Raw genomic sequence first — 12,109 nt, forward strand, 5'->3', positions numbered from 1 at the left:
TTTTTTGGTTTTCCAGTGTTTGGAAAGGAACTGATGGCAAAATTAATATTAAGTATACTTTGCCAGATAACCATGCAGACAGCAAGGTACAGAGAACAAAGAAAGGTTTATTGGTGGGGAAAGAGTGCCTGCAAGACTCCTTCTCCCAAGGGAGGAATGAGAAGAAGCACCGGTTATTTTTTTGGGGTGACCTATATAACCTAGGAGGTATAGGAGGTGCTAGAAGGTGCTAGGAGGTGGAGACCCTGGTGTCCACATGTGGGCCAGGGGCTTCATCATGTCAGACTAAGATTTATGCCTCCTATCCACTTAGTAGATAAGGGTCCTGCAACTGCCCAAACCTGAAGGTCACCCTAAGGGGTTCTTGTTGCCTTATATGGTGGTATCGGTCCCAGAGAAGTGCCATCCCAAGGTAAAGGGGGTTGGAAGTTGATTATGTACTGCCTTTACTACGTGGGCCTAGTGTTGCTTAGGAAGGGAGCATGTTAAACTGTGAAGAAGGGAGGGAATGGACTAAAGCTATGGGAAGGGACTCATTTTGCTAACAGAAACTTAGTTAGATTCTCTACTGATGAGCTATACCTCCACCTTAAAAACAATTATAATTGTAGACATCCCATACTTCAAGGTCAACCTAAAGCATGAGTGGCAAAGCCAAACACAAGCATGTCAATTAAACAAAAACAGATTTTGGTGTGCTTTGTCATAACTCATGAACTACTAAGTATTGTATCACTATATTTAGAAATTCTTTACTATCTTATTGGCACTTTAAATTTATCTAAGTAGTCATTGATTTTGAAAATCACAGCATGCTTAGTAGGGGTAATTAATGGTCCTGTTGAGGAGGTCATGTTGAGGAAAGACCCACAGCCTTTTCAGTGTGCTCTTGCAGCTGGTCCTTGAGAGGGAGAAAAGGACTGTAGCTAGAGCCAGGAGAAGGCATGTAAGGCCTTTTCACAGTGAAAAGGAATGAGACAAAAGCAAGGTGGGATTCGGATTTCTCTACCTGTCTGTCTTCTTGTGACCTGATGACAGAGTCTGCACTAGCATGGATCCTCTGGCCTGTGTTTTATTGCAAAGGCAATGAGTGAAGAAAAGTCATGTGATTTGAAGTTAAGAGGGATTTTGAGTCAACCTTACTCAGCCTTATGTACTATTGTTGATCAGGTGTGATGTAATGGCGGGCTGACTTTTTGTCTCTTTTTGGGGGGGTGGGGGCCGGTTGTGGGGCCTGAACTCTGGGCCTGGGCGCTGTCCCTTAGCTCTTCAGCTCAAGGCTAGTGCTCTAACACTTTAGCCACAGCGCCACTTCTGTCTTTTTTCATTTTTCTTATGTGGTGCTGAGGAATCGAACCCAGGGCCTCAGGCATGCAAGGCAAGCGCTCTACCACTGAGCCATCTTCCCAGCCCTTATTTGTTCTATTTATTTCTCTCCTTCCTCATCAATCCCCAAACCATGTCTGTGGCAGTATTTGTTGTATATATTTTGATATCCTATTATTAGGTGTATACAGTTTGTGAGTATGTTTAACATTTCATTAGTATGTCTTTATCTCAAACCTAGGCATCATGCATGCATTACTAATGCTGTGCATTCAACGATGCCATATCTTCAACTTACAGTGTAATTCTTTCTCTGTTGGAAATGTATTGTATTTTCTAGTGATTCCTTCCCAGAACATGTTAAATGTTTATGCAAGAAGAGATAAGGTTAGAGAGATTTTCCTTATCCTTACCTATTCTCTCCATCTGTACTCTCAAGAGATAAAATTTCATGAAATCATATGACAATAAATTAATTTGAAATCATATGTCATCACTATGTGAAGATCATTGCGATTATTTAGGCATATTAAATGTCAGTTATCAGGTAACTGAAGTGGCTTTTCATACCTCAATCTATAACCCATATTGCCCCCTCTTTCCCTTTATTTCCTCCATTTCTTATTCTCTGTGAAGTGGGAGGGGAGGTTGGCTAAGGGGGAGAGGGAACTGCTTATTTTCCTGGCTCTGCTACCTAGCTTGGTACCAATACCACTGCTTTGAATAATCTGTGGAGAGTGTCAGGCAGCCCAGAAGACAAATCAAATCTTGGACTGAGCTCTGTGGTTCCACCTCTGTGGAACTCTGTTGCATTCCTACAGTGCCCTGCCTTTTACCCCACCTTTGGACCCACAAGAATTCTCTGGCTTATTTCTTGTCAGACAACTGGAATTCCTAACCTGGGTAGTTGCAGAAAATGGACAGTAGGTGGCGAGTGCTCACCATAACATTGCCTAGAGAGGGAGAAGAACGTTGGTGATGGCTGGATTCTGGCATATCAGTGATTATCCTGGTACCATACCTTGGTTGCACCGTGTTCTGCCTGACTGAAGCACGCAGGACAGTACTGATATCTACCAGTTTTCACTCTTGCATGATATAATACTAATTCACCCTGAGTAAATCTGTAGTAGAGCTGCGACCTCAGTCATTTATATACTGTAGCTTCTCAGTTCCAAATGTACATTTTGCTGTAAACATAATTAGTCTCTGAGCTGGGTGCTTATGGCTTAAGCCTATAATCCTATGTACTGAGATGGCTGAGAGGCAACGGAGGATCATGATTCAAAGCCACCATTGGCGGGAGACACCCATAAATGGTGCTGTGGCTCAAAACTGGTAGAAAACTAGTCGTATATAAATAAAACGTTCTGTGATAGTGCCCAGACGCTTAGTTGTAGCCACACAGTAAAGAAAGAGATAAAGACAGATTGTCCCTTGGAGGAATTAACAATGTGTCCTTTGTGAGGGTTAGCATCTGTTTGTAATTTTTACAGAAGCATAAGTAAAAAGATTTACAAGCCTGGCGCTGGTGGCTCATGCCTGTAATCCTAGCTACTCAGGATGCTGAGATCTGAGGATCACAGTTCAAAGCCAGCCCGGGCAGGAGAGACCGTGAGACTCCTATCTCCAATAAACCACCAGAAAACCGGAAGTGGCGCTGTGGCTCAAGTGGTATAGCGCTTGCCTTGAGCTGAAGAGCTGAGGGACAGCTCCCAGGCCCAGAGTTCAAGTCCCACGACCCACAAAAAAAAAAAAAAGATTTACAATACAATAGTTTAGCTGCAGTTAAAATGGAGTATTGGCCTTCACCATTCAAAATAGAATTAACCAATCACGTTCAAAACTCAAACCAATATTTTGTCATTTTCTCTCCTATTTAGTCACAGATTGCATTTTCTTTTCTATTTCTAATTCCTTGAGCCAAAACTCTTGTCTTTCTCATACAATACCTTAGAATCTTATAATTCAAACTTTGGTCTCATGGTGCCTGCAATGATTATTTTTAATCTCAATTCCTACAGTGCCCCACCCCCACCCTTCCTTGATTCATTCATTTCATGAGAGGAAACTGGAATTCACAACCATGGTATTTTCAGAAAGTGGACACTAGATGAAGTTTGCTCACCGTCGTTCTATTGTTCTGGGCAAGGGCAGGGAAAGGAAGGAATACCCATCACACTTGGCGGGTACTGAGAGCTTCCTGATTTTACTGGCACCATAAAGTGCCGCCTCATGTGATTCTGCCCGCCTTGTGGTCCTGCATCACACAGTACTATCAGCCCTGAGGAAACCTTCAACAGACCTGAAAGTACAGTTGTTATAGATACATGGAACAGCTTTCCAGTTCCAAATCAAAGACAATTTCCCCTGTACAAAATGAGCCCCATTAGCCTTATGCTGCTGGCTCATCTCTGTAACCCACAGCTACTTAGAAGGCTGAGAGAAATCTAAGGGTCGTTTCCAAGCTGGCCTAACAGGGTAGTCTTTTAGTCTACTGTGAGATTAAGGATTCCCCAGGAAACCACATGTGGAGCTGTTGCCCAAAAATGTATACTATTAGCTGCCTTGGGGAAAAAATAAAATAGTGAAAATGTAAATATCAACAACCAGGCACTGATCTCAATCCTCACATCCAAAAAAAAAAAAAAAGGTAAGGAAGAAAAGAAGAAATAAAGAATTCATTTCAATTTTTTGTTTTGTATGAATCATTTCCATGTGATATTTCTTGTATTTTTCTTTTTTTTTTTTTTGTCGGTCGTGGGGCTTGAACTCTGGGCCTGGGCGCTGTCCCTCAGCTCTTCAGCTCAAGGCAAGCGCTCTACCCCTTGAGCTACAGCGCCACTTCCGGTTTTCTGGTGGTGTATTGGAGATAGGAGTCTCACGGTCTTTCCTGCCCGGGTTGGCTTTGAACCGCGATCCTCAGATCTCAGCCTCCTGAGTAGCTAGGATTACAGGTGTGAGCCACCAGCGCCCGGCTTCTTGTATTTTTCAAGTCTATTAATATATTCTGTTGGGCTGGGAAGGTGGCTCAGTGGTAGAGTGCTTGCCTTGCATGCCTGAGGCCCTGGGTTCGATTCCTCAGCACCACATACGCAAAAAGAAAAAAGCTGGAAGTGGCGCTGTGGCTCAAGGGGTAGAGCACTAGCCTTGAGCTGAAGAGCTGAGGGACAGCATCCAGGTCCAGAGTTCAGGCCCCACGACAGGACCCAAAAAAAAAGCTGTATATATATATATACATATTCTGTATAGAACACTACCTTAAGATTGCTTTCTTGCGGTGTTCTCATCTTACGCAGTCATTAACATAGGCCTTGGCCTTAGCAAAAGGTAGTTCTCTGAGAGGCTTCCTGCCTAGATTTCCTGATAACAGTCCTTCTCTTCTTGGAATTCCATTTTCTTCTAAAAGGTCCTAAGCAACACTGCAACTAAGTCATTGCCATGACTACATTTACAAGACAAAAGTTATCTCAGTTACCTGAGGAACTCTGCCCCCCTACTAGGCTAACACTCACCCTCTCTTTTCCCTTCTGGGTGTGGGCGGGGCAAGCTGACTAAATAGCTCCTGTATTTCCTGGGAGGCTATTTTTTTTGTGGGGGGGAGGGTCCGGTCATGGGACCTGAACTCTGGTCCTGGATGCTGTCTGTCAGCTCTTCAACTCAAGGCTAGCACTGTACCACTTGAGCCATAGCGCCACTCCCAGCTTTTTTCTTTTTGCTTATGTGGTGCTGAGGAATCGAACCCAGGGCCTCAGGCATGCAAGGCAAGAGCTCTACCAGTGAGCCGCCTTCCTAGCCCATGGGAGGCTATTTTTTTTAAAGTGGCTCCCCAGTTATCTGTTATTATGGCATTGAGAAGCTGGGTTGTGAGAAGACGCGCAAGACTACAATTAGTATGTAAAGTCTAGCGCCAGTGGAAGCTTACATGTATGCTTTCTAGAGTGGCTGGAGCACCAGTACTGAAAAGATTATTAAAACCTGTCTGGAGAACTAGGACAATGATTACATGATTGGTGAGTAAACTTGCTTCCCATTCCATTTTCACCATGGTTTTCACTCTAAGAATCCAATCTGTGCCTAATATTAATCCTTTCTTTTCTCCACCCCACCCCACACCCAACAGCAAGGGACAATCCCCCGCTATTCTCTTTTCTCTGTCTTCTCTAGAATCACTTGCAATATAAACCACTATAAACCAATTGAAACGTATCCAACCGATGATCTGGCTTTGAAGTGGCTATTTACTGGTGTGGTCCTAGACCATGGTGTCCAGAAGGATACATCAATGTGTTTTGAAAGATCCTAAACCAAATATACTTGTAATAATGACAGGTACGTTTCTGTCCTCCTAATTCCAGCTTTAATCCTAACACGTCCGGTTGTGATAATACGTTCACAGTCGTGCCACTTAGGGATATCACGTCTTATGTCTTCTCTGCAATATCTTAAATGCTCAGAGAAGTTACACCTTCTGACAAAAGGACGTTATGTGTGTCACCCACACGGGGACACACACACACACTCTGTTTGCCCGGAGTGCTGTGTAGCTTACCATGTCCAGTTATAGTTTAGGTCTAGCATCCACATAGGAGGGAAAACACGTGCCGTGCCGTTGGTCGGTCGGTCGGTCGGTCGGTCGGTCTGTCTGTCTGTCTTTCCGCCGGTCTGTCTTCCCCTGGCATCACCTGTTCTAGGTTCTTCTCCGCCGCCGGCAACCCCCCCCCCCCCCCCCCCGCCCCTCGCGCTCCTAGTCCGTCGATCTACTTCCCTCTGTCTGACATAATCTTATTCTTATTCTTTGGGGAATGGATGAATAAACTTTTACCTTATGGATATTGTACACACACCGTAACGTGTGTGTGTGTGTGTGTGTGTGTGTGTGTGTGTGTGTGTGTGTGTGTTGACGGAATAGAGTGTTTGCCATGCCTGAACCCCTGGCTCTGCCTCTCTACCCGTCTGTGATGCGATGTGTGTGCTGGGGCACTTGTGCCTGCGTATGTTCCCAGTGCGAACTCCAAAGAGAAGTACGCCCGCCGGGCCTGTGGGTTCTAACCATGCTTCACCCCCGGGCGATAGGATCGCCCCTCTGACTGACGCCTCCACTCTGTTTGGGCCGGGGCCCCTCGTCTCTCCCTGTGTTTCCTCCTAGGGTTCCCTACCTGCCCTCCCCCCAGCCCCGCACACACACACACACACACACACACACACACACACACACACACACACACACACACACACACACACTGTGCACCGCCACGCTCGGGTCCAGGTCCTCCACCACAGGCATGTGAGTGATGATGCCTCTACCCTCCGACACCTGTGTGTAGGGTTTAGATTCATCGCCTCATGCCCCGAATCCTGCTCCAGAGAGAGAGTGGCAGAGCCTATTAGAAAAGGCTAGCTGTCTGGACAGGCTAGAGTACGAACCGGTGAGAAGGTCGTTCCGTCCGGTGCGGTGCCCGGGGATAAGCGTCACACGGGTGCCACCTCCCCTTCCTTCCCCACCCAGCCAGCAGCGGCTCTCGTTTGGCTTTCCTGTCATTCGGTGATGGGTGAGTGGACTCACGCTTCCCATTGCACGGTCACCGTGGTTTTCCAGACCTGTGTGCGTGACGTAGCTACTCTCTGTGTGTTAGAAGAAACCTCTCTCTGGCCTTCCCCCTGCCCTTTCCCTGCCTGTGAGGGGTGGCGGGTGGGGGCGGGGGGAGGGAGTGTGTTGTGGGGCGGGCGAGGAGCGGACTTTCACAAGTGAGCGGGGTGCCTCCCGACGGCTCGTCTCTTGCTGGAGCCGACCCATCTTTGGGAGTTTTTTTTTTTTTTTTTTTTTTTCTCTTTCTGGTTTCCATCTGGGGGAAAAAGAAAACAAAACGTACAAACAACCCCCCCCACCCCCCCCCCCCCCCAAAAAAAAAAAAAAAAAAGACGGGCAGGCAGACGGTGGGACGAGCGCTCACTTGCCCTTTTCTGGCCATGTTGGGCGGGGGTGGGGGTCTTGCCACGGGCGGCGGAGGTCGTGCGGGTGGCCGGTTCGTTTTCTCTCGTGGTGCGGGCCTGCCGTCTTTGCCGCCCCTTCCTGCTTGGGACCGATCCCAGCTTCCCGGTTCTCGGGTTCGGGCCGCTCCGTTCGGGCGAATCTCGTCCTGGTTCCTGGTTTCACTTTGGTCGCTGGCGGCGGCGGCGGCGGCGGCGGCGGCGGCGGCGGCGGCCCGATCTCGGTCTAGGTCTCTGGTGGCTCTGGTGTCGTTCGTGAGGTTGCAGAGAGGACCCGGCTGCAGGTCCTGACCTAGGTTGTGCCACTCGGTGCGTGGCGGTGGTGAGTGAGGCGATTTGTTTCCGTGTTCTGTGTCTCCGGAGCTCAGAGCCGGCCGGCGCGCGCCGATCCGGGGTACGGCGGCTCGGTGGAGTCGGTCGTTGGAAGGCGGTTGTCGTGCTCCCCCTGGCGTCCGCTTTGATATGACAGTCCCCTCGTTCTCAGCCGAGCGAGCGAGTGGAGGAGGAGGAGGTCTGGCGGCAGCGAGCCGGGCGGAGGCCCGGCCTCTGCCGGGTGCCGGGCGCGACTGTCGCCGTGGTGTCGCTGTGGCGCCGGGGCGGCTGTTCTGTCGGACTTTGCGCCCGCAGGCGAGCGCGGGGTGGGGCCGTGCGTCGCCGCTCTCTCTTCGGTGCCCGGTCTGTGCGGGGGGTGGCAGCTTTGTCGGGTCGACCAGTAGTTCTGTCTGGGCCCGACGCCTTGTCCTCCTCCCCTCCCTGGACTCTGGTCTTTGAGGGCGAAAAAAGGAGAGTACGAGGGACGTCTCGGGAGTCGGGGGAGAGGGTCCCCGGGTGAGCCGATAGGTGGTGGGGCCGGTCCCGGCCCGGACTCGGACCCCCCCCCCCCTCCCCGGAGTCACCTCCGAGTGAGCGCTTGGCGCGTGCCGGGCGCGAGGGCCTGGGTCGCCGGCCCCGTGTGGCCTCCCTCCACGGCCTCCTCCACGGCCCCGGAGGCCGGAGGACAGACCTCTCCGGCGGGAGGAGCCGTGGGCACGGCCGAGGCGAGCCTCGGGGCCGGGACCTACGCCCCCCCCATCCCCGACATAGGATGGTCGTCGGAGTCACCTCCGAGTGAGCGCTTGGCGCGTGCCGGGAGCGAGGGCCTGGGTCGCCGGCCCCGTGTGGCCTCCCTCCACGGCCTCCTCCACGGCCCCGGAGGCCGGAGGACAGACCTCTCCGGCGGGAGGAGCCGCGGGCACGGCCGAGGCGAGCCTCGGGGCCGGGACCTACCTACCATCTGCGGGGACTTGCCCGGTGGGCCCTGCGTAGGGGAAAACTCGAGGCGGAGGGAGCACCTCGGGAGTCGGGGACCCGAGCCCGGGAGTCCCGGGTGTGTGCGTGCTGGCGGCAGGGCGCTCACCACCGACCCCGCGCGGTGTGGGTGTGGTGGTTGGGTGCCTCTCGGAGTGGGTGCCTCGCGTCTGCCGGGGGAAGGCTCCCCGTACCGCCCGTGCGGTGAGCCCGTGCACACCCGGGGTGTGTGCCTGCGAGGTAGTGGGGCGGGAGCGTCCCTTGACCCCGCTCCCGCCCTGGCTCTTCGTCTGTCTTCGCCTTATGTGGTCGACCAGCTGTCCCTGAGAGTTCCGTGTCTGGCTCTGTTGGGGACGTGTTGGGGACAGGTGTCCCTGATGTGGTTTCCGAGAGGTCCCTGTCGCCAGCGAGTTGTCGCCCCTGCCTGACGACCTGGTTTTGGCGTGGTGACGTGAGGATTTTGTACCTGCAGGAGGGTGCTGGCATGCTGTGTCCCGGTGGCTGTCAGCGGGTCTCTGGGGGCTCTCTCGGATGCTGTGTGCCGGGCCTTTCCCGTCTCTTCCCGGTCCGGGTCCCCCTGCCCTTCCCCTCACACCCTGGGCTCCCGCTGCCCTGAGCAGGCCCTGTGTCCCTGTGGTGGCTCGTGGGTGTGGTGGTGGTTGGCAGCTGAGTGAGTCCCGTCGTCCTTGATCTCTCCCCCGCTCCCGGTGCCGGATTCTGGCCCTTGCCTCGGCACGCTGAGGAGGAGAGTGGTTGGTTGCCTGGGGTGTGCGTAGGTAGGGCCCGCACGGTGTGCTTCCCTCGCCGTGGCCGGCCTGAGGAGGAAAAAGGGGGGGGGGGCCGCCGAGTCCTGCCTTGCGTGTGCGGCATCCCCGTTCTGCCGTTGGGCTCGCCCGACCTCCGTGGCTTTTTTTTTTTTTTCCTTCCTCCTATCGCCCCTAGCTCCAACTCCCCCGACCTGCCGCTTCCCGATGGCGGGGCCTGGTCGGCCGCTGAGCTGCGCTACCTCCCGAGCGCTGTCCGTGGCTTTTTTTCTTTTTCTTTTTTTTTTTTTTTTTTTTTCCCTTTTTCTTCCCTCCCTTTCTAGCTTCTTCGGTCCTGTGCCCGGCAGAGGTGTCCTGGTTATCCCGAGTGCCAGGGACGCTTAAGCCCCGTGGTATTTTTTTCATTTTTTTTTTTTCTTTTTCTTTTTACCTCGCTCCTTACTCACGGAAGGGTGTCTGTCCTGGCTACGCTTTTATCCCCAGGCTGTTGGCCCTCTCAGGAGCCGAGCTTCCCTGGGCCACCGCCTCCCGAGTGCCGCGTGGCTGCCTTCTCCCACCCCCTCGGTGTGATTGATGTGGTGACGTTGCGATCTCCTTCGGGCCCGGGCCTAAGCTGCGCCAGGCGAGGGACGGACATTCATGGCGAATGGGACCGCTCTTCTCGTTCTGCCCGTGGGCCCCTGCCCTCACCCGTCCCACCGTGCCGGCGCCGGTGGTGTGCGGGGAGGCGGGGGTGCGGCAACCGGGCCCGGCTGCGCTCTCCCTGCCCTCGCCGTGAGGTCGGGGACTTGTACACGCTGGAGGAGGGGGGCGCCCTGATCTTGCTCCTCTCTTCCCGTGACTCGTTATCGGCAGGGGGGTCGGCTCTCTCCGCGGAGAGGGAGGGTCGGTGCTCCGTGCTTGCCCGTGCTGTGTGGTGTGAAAAACCGCGCCTCGCGCTCTGCCCTCTTGCGGTGCTCCCGGAACGCTCCCGGTTGGTTCTCTCAGGTGCCTGAGGCTGAGTGGTGGTGTCGTTCCCGATCCTGGCGTTGTCCGCTGCCTTGTGCCAGCCTGCTGCCCGTGGTGTGTCCCGGCCGTCCTCGGGTTCGTGGGGCTTTTGTGCGAGTGAGAAGTTACCGTTGAGATTGACGTCTCTGCTGGGGGGGGGTCGAGGCGGTTCTCCCCAGAGGAGCGCTCTTCCCTTGTTGCGCTGGGCGGTGGCTTCCCCGCATGAGCTGCCGCCCTGGTCCTGGCTTGTCTTCCCTGCCGTGTCACCTGGCTTTCATCGCACCGGGGGACCTGAGATGTTGCAGTGGGAGGCGAGCGGGGCCCGTGCGGGCTTCCCGCCCGTGTGCACGACTTTGCTCTGGCCCCGCACGGCAAGGCCGACCGACCAGGGTTGGTGTTGCTGCTGCCGCAGACCCCCCCCTGTGCCCCACCCCTCCCTGCCCCCCGTGGTGGGAAGGATGGACGCCTCTGATGTGTGCTGGTTCCCGGCGGGGTTCCCGTCGGGGTTGGGTGCGGGCCACCCTCAGAGTGAGGAGGGGTTCTCTAGCGATCCTCGTTCGGGAAGCGGCGTGCGCTGCTGGGTTGGCGGGGGCCCGCCCCCGATGGGCTCCCGCGGCCCTGCCGCTCCCTGCCCCGCTTTTGAGCGCTAGTGGCTGCCCGCGTCGGTAAACTGCGTGCCCGCGCCTCCCCCCTCCGAGCTGGGGGAGGGTCCCGCGGGACCTCTCCCGGGCCGTCGTCTGGTGTGGTGAGTGGAGGACGTTCCCGATCCGTCCCCGCCCCTGCCTCGCGTGCGGTGTGTCGAGTGGCGGAGCCTGGAGCCCGTGCCGTGTCGCGATGCGAGGGCGTGTGGTGTGTGGCTTCCCGGCCTCGTGCTTGGGTTGCCGTGGGGTTTTTGGGGGTCCCGTCCCCCTCCCCCTCCGGCCCCTGGCGACGCTGTTCCCGAGCGTCTGTGTGGGCCGCCGCCCGTTGGCGACGACGGCGCCGTGCGGGCGCTGGGCCCCGCGGTGTTCCGGGGCCGCCGTGCCCGTGGTGGTGCGCCGCTCGGGGGGGTTCTGGCCCCCCGGAGCCGAGGATCCCGGTGTGTGTGGGCCCTTGCTCACGCGGCCGAAAAAGAGGCGGTCGATGATGGGTGCTGTGCCCGGCGGTGTGGTGTGGATGGAGGCGGTGGGGCCCTGCTGGCGCGGGCGGCTCCGCGGGCGTTCACGGGGTCTTTGAGGTGTGTGCGAGAGCTGCCTTTTCCCCCTCGGGCCTCTTTTGGGGGGGCCCGCCGCTGCCGCGGTGGGGGTTTCCGGTCCGCTGGTCGGCCGGCTCGGTGTCCCAGGCGTTGCGCGGGACCGCCCCGGAGTTGGGGGTGGTGAGATCCCGCGTTCGTTTACCTGGCGTGCCGGCTGTGCCCGGAAAGGTCCCACCTCCCCGTTGGTCTGCGGCTGCGCCACCCGCCCGTGTGAGGGGGTGGCCGCTCGCTCACTCGCCTCTCGCCCCGGTGACCCGACCCGGTGACCCTCCCGCTGCTCTTCTTGTTGTGCTTCCGGCGTGCCCTCCTCACCCGCATCAGCCTTCCGCGATCCTCGCCGGTTTGGCCTGGTGGCCGGCCACCGGCGGACGGTCGAGTCGGGCGTTGTGTTGGTGTTCTCTTGGGGGGGGGACGGCGCTCAGCTCGTGAGGCTGCTCCCCCGGTGTGGGGGAGGCACGTCGTCGCGGCGGCGGTGGCTTTTGAAGGGTCTTCCCGGATCGGTTTTGCTCACGACGAGGGT

Source organism: Dipodomys spectabilis, unplaced genomic scaffold (assembly GCF_019054845.1).
Source record: "Dipodomys spectabilis isolate Male_0828 unplaced genomic scaffold, ASM1905484v1 ptg000278l, whole genome shotgun sequence".
Classification (NCBI taxonomy): domain Eukaryota; kingdom Metazoa; phylum Chordata; class Mammalia; order Rodentia; family Heteromyidae; genus Dipodomys; species Dipodomys spectabilis.